The following is a 4,496-nucleotide window of genomic DNA, read 5'->3' on the forward strand; positions in this document are numbered from 1 at the left end:
TTCTTTCAAATTCTTACTGTTGATTAGGATATAAAGATCTATTATTATTAAAATTTATATATTAAAATACATTAATATCAGTATTTTGATGTATTAAAATATTTATCCTGTTATGTTTCAAATTAAAATTCTAAACTATAACATTACACAAATTAAATGGCTTTTAAAGGTAAAAGTCATACACTCTTACCGTGTAAGTGTTGACTTAGGGGTTGCAGAAATTTCCCTCAGGCAGCATCACCACTTTGGCCCAGGTTTCAGTAGTAACAGCAATCAAAATTAAAACTAAAAAGAAAACAAAATTAAATACTGGCAAGCAAAATGCATTCAAATCTTCAAAAAAGGCTTAAATTCAAATTTCACATTTCAACAATTTCATCAAGGGAGCTCTAATCCCGGAAGTAGTTCTTTTTAAATTAAAACAAGCAACTAATAAGGTATGTGAATTCCTGTATAATTCCAACTCCCTGCCCTAGAGTAAGCTCTAAAATTAACTTCAAAGAATTAGAGTAAATAATAGCCAAAGGGCAGAAAAATAAAAAGCCAAGCATATTGTAAGTTTATTCAACTGAAATGTTCATTTCACTTACCCAACAACAACCCATACTTTAGGTTTTGTTATTGCTCAAAAAGAATATAATACTGATCCTTCACACAAGAATTCCATCAGATATGAACATCTGCATTACTTTCACACACAAAAAAATTTAAATTCAATAAAAATCTTGACAATCACTATATACATATTTTAATAGTATATAATATGGAGATAAAATAGTAACAAGATTGAATACCTGCTGAATTGACCCTATAAAGTGTTTCCAGGATAACTGACATTAACAGGGAACTTATAGAGCAGTCTGATATTGTTTACCATGTGCTGGGGCTGTGAGGTACCAAAAAAATACAATACGATTTAAAAGAGTACATACAAGAAAAATTTCATGACTAAGCATTTATTCATTCAGCAAAACTTTACCAAGCACCTGCGTAAGTCAGCTCCCCTTTAAACACTGCAAACAAAAAAACAAATAAGGAAATGCATGTTCATGAAACAATTCAGTCTCATGAATGTAACTAATTATAATATAAGTAGAGGACCGATGTGCGAAAATTCGTGCAAGAGTAGGCCTTCCTTCCCCTGGCTGCTGGCACCGGCTTCCAGCTGGCACCAGGACCTGGGCTTCTCTCCTCTGCCCGCCGGCAGGCACCCAGGACCCCAGCTGCTTCCCTCCTCCGGCTGCCAGCGAGCAGGCACCCGGGACCCAGGCTGGCTTCCCTCGGGCCACCCAAAGGCACCAGGGACCGGGCTGGCTTCCCTCCAGCCCTGGCAGACGAAGGGAGAGGTGTGCAATTTCCACAGGAAAGAAAAGCAGCTTTCAGTCTACTAAAGAGAACTATCTGGACATGCATGAATTGTATGTGGGCCTTTACAGAATGAGAACCTACACAGTCAAGACTGTCAACATCTTTTTGAAACTACGGAAAAAATAGAAAGATCATTCGATGACACTAATTTATGCACGTCCTACTAGTTTGTTTAAAATTAAAAGCAGTACCTAATTTTCTTCCCTTTCCTTAGGAACAGCTGTAGGAACTTTTCCTAAGTAATATGTATAAGTGATCATTTTATTTCCAAATACAGAGAACTGTCCCTGGATTTTAGGTTATCCAGGCCAAATTTTACTTCTCCTGGATCATCTTATTTGCATAATTATGAAAGTAACCAACACTATACACTTCACTTTAGAGGTGATTATATCTAGATGACTGTGTTTTCTGGATAACCATTTATGTTAAGCATCATGTATTAACTCTTCCTTTAGGTAACACAACTATGAGTTTCCCAATTTTGTAAAAGGCTATTTAACTATTATTTTGTTATTATCACTTGGTGAATGCTTTACTCAGGACTAAGCACAGTGCCAATGTGACATATATTTTATATTTAACTTAATCTTCATAGGGCACGTAATATCTCCATTTAAAAGCAAGGAAATTGAAGACCGGAAGGTGACTTACCCAGGATAACACACAGCTTGGAAGGGGTTGGCTTAAGACAGGTCTGTCTAGCCCAGCCTTGGGCAAACTACAGCCCACGGGCCACATCCGGCCCGTTTGAAATGAATAAAACTATTGAAAAAAAAAGACCATACCCTTTTATGTAATGATGTTTACTTTGAATTTATATTAGTTCACACAAACACTCCATCCATGCTTTTGTTCCGGTCCTCCGGTCCAGTTTAAGAACCCATTGTGGCCCTCGAATCAAAAAGTTTGCCCACCCCTGGTCTAGCCAGTCACTCATTTTAGTTACTGTGTTAGATGGGCTCCTTTTGGGTATGCACACATGAATTTTTCTTTCCTACTCTACTGCTAACATGTCTAACATAATTCATAAGCCTATACTTATGTAGTTTATAGTTATAAGCTATAACCATAAAGGTCTTTAAAGATTTTACCAGATTTTCTGAATATGTTGCCTAATTTTACGGGGCAAACTTTCCTTTAGCTCCTCTGAAATTACAGATTAAGTTTAGTAAGTGTGAAACCCAGCACCTCTACAAAGAGGTGTCATGTAGCAAGCACAGGGGAACACATTTACTTGCAATGCCAGAATACAAATTCTGTTTATATCCCCACGGGTAAGCTCTGAGTGGTGCTGAAAATGCTCCTCTGCAGCTATAGTCTAGGAGCAGAGTTGTCATGTAATTTCCTACCAATGGGCTTGCATCCATGATGCTCCCCCATAAGAATGCCCTCTTTTATTCTAGTTCCCACACATCCAAACTGTCTCTTGACTTCAGAATACAACCCAGTTCAGCCTCCTTCATCCACCCATTTTCACTGCTCTCTCTGCTTGACAAACACTTATTTTATTGTGGAAATGTGTCAGGCATTATGGTGTGTGGCCCTGCCCAGCAAAATCAAAGTCCAGTCCTGCACCCCAAAGAACCTCTTGGTCCTCCAGAAGAAAAGTCATACAAACAAGGCATTAATATTCAATGTGGTAAAGGTATATACATGGTATCAAGAGCGAGAGGAAGGCGCAGCTGCCACTGGAGACAGGTGTGGCAAGGAAGGATTTGGAGTCCTCCTAACACTGGAGCCTTAATTCAGATGAGAGAAGATGAAGACCTAAAATAAGACAGGCCCTAGCCCGTTTGGCTCAGTGGATAGAGCGTCAGCCTGCAGACTGAAGGGCCCCAGGTTCGATTCCGGTCAAGGGCATATGCCAGGGTTGCAGGCTCGATGCCCAGTAGGGGGCGTGCAGGAGGCCGCCAATCAATGATTCTCATCATTGATGTTTCCATTTCTCTCTCCCTCTCCCTTCCTCCCTAAAATAAATGAAACTATATTTTAAAAAGTAGTACGACGGGATAATTTTTTAAAGGGAAGAACCTGAGATATGTGTTGATGATGAAGTGGATGGGATGCTGAGATGTGTCAGGGTGGAGTCAAGGGACACTAAGGCAGCACAGTCTGGCTGACCTCCCCTTTACAGATGGCCAGTGTCCAACAGGACAGCCTCCAGCCGCACAGGGCACTTGAAATGCGGTTGGGGAGACTAAGGAACTGAATTTTTTATTTCATTTTAATTAATGTTAATTTAAATAGCAATCTGTGGCTAGCAGCTATTGTATTGGACAGTGCAGCTCTTAAGGTGTCAGGCTTGAGATAATGAGCTGAAGGGGTTATTACCAATATCTGAGAAAAGAATACCAAGATGAAGAGATACTCAAATATTTGTTGAAAAAAAATGAACAGGTAATGAAGAAAGGAACAAACTGGTTGATCTTTAAGGACTCCTCCCTTTAAAATCCCAGCATACAGGTACCTATCCTTGCTCATTTAAGTTTCAAATAAGGTCTTCAATAGAGTGGCACCAAAATGTATTCATGCTGTCTCCAGATCTCAGTCTAATTCATATATATATAATTATATAGGGGGATAGATTAGGAGGATATTGCCAGATTAACAGTGAGTCATTTAGGCACAACCTGTTCTCAGATTAAACATTTTCATAGCACAGAATTTTTTTATTTCATATTGACTTTGTTGTGGGTAACTAAGATTAAAGGGCATATTACTAGGGAAAACTTTATTATCATTGACCTTTTAAAATGCTCTATAGAGTAAAAGAAGATATATCACGAGGTATATTGAGTCTTTTCTCCCAACAGAGGACACAGGCATGTAAACAGAATATAAACTGAACTAAATATATATATATACTGGAGGCCCCGTGCACAAAAATTTGTGCACTCGGGGGGAAGGGAGGTCCCTCAGCCTGGCCTGTGCCCTCTCACAGTCTGGGACCCCTCGGGAGATAATGACCTGCTGGCTTAGGTCTGCTCCCGGGTGGCAGACGGCAGGCCTAATCCCTAGGTGCAGCCCCTGGTCCGGCTCAGAGCAGGGCCGATTGGGGAGTTGGGACGCCGCCCCCTATCATGCACAGAGCAATGTGGATCGGGAGGTTGTGAGGCCCCCCCTAG

General features: G+C 40.1%; 1 protein-coding gene across 3 annotated transcripts in view; it reads right to left on the reverse strand.

The window, feature by feature from the left end:
• WASF3 (WAS protein family member 3) overlaps positions 1 to 304 on the reverse strand; it is a 91,658-nt gene extending 91,354 nt beyond the window's left edge. For all 3 annotated transcript variants that reach the window (XM_006753755.2, XM_006753753.2, XM_015564961.1), the window contains exon 1: positions 191 to 304. The gene's annotated coding sequence lies outside the window, so the exon portion shown is untranslated. The remainder of the gene's footprint in view (positions 1 to 190) is intronic.
• Positions 305 to 4,496: the final 4,192 nt, after the last annotated feature.

This window comes from Myotis davidii, unplaced genomic scaffold, assembly GCF_000327345.1.
Source record: "Myotis davidii unplaced genomic scaffold, ASM32734v1 scaffold152, whole genome shotgun sequence".
NCBI lineage: Eukaryota > Metazoa > Chordata > Mammalia > Chiroptera > Vespertilionidae > Myotis > Myotis davidii.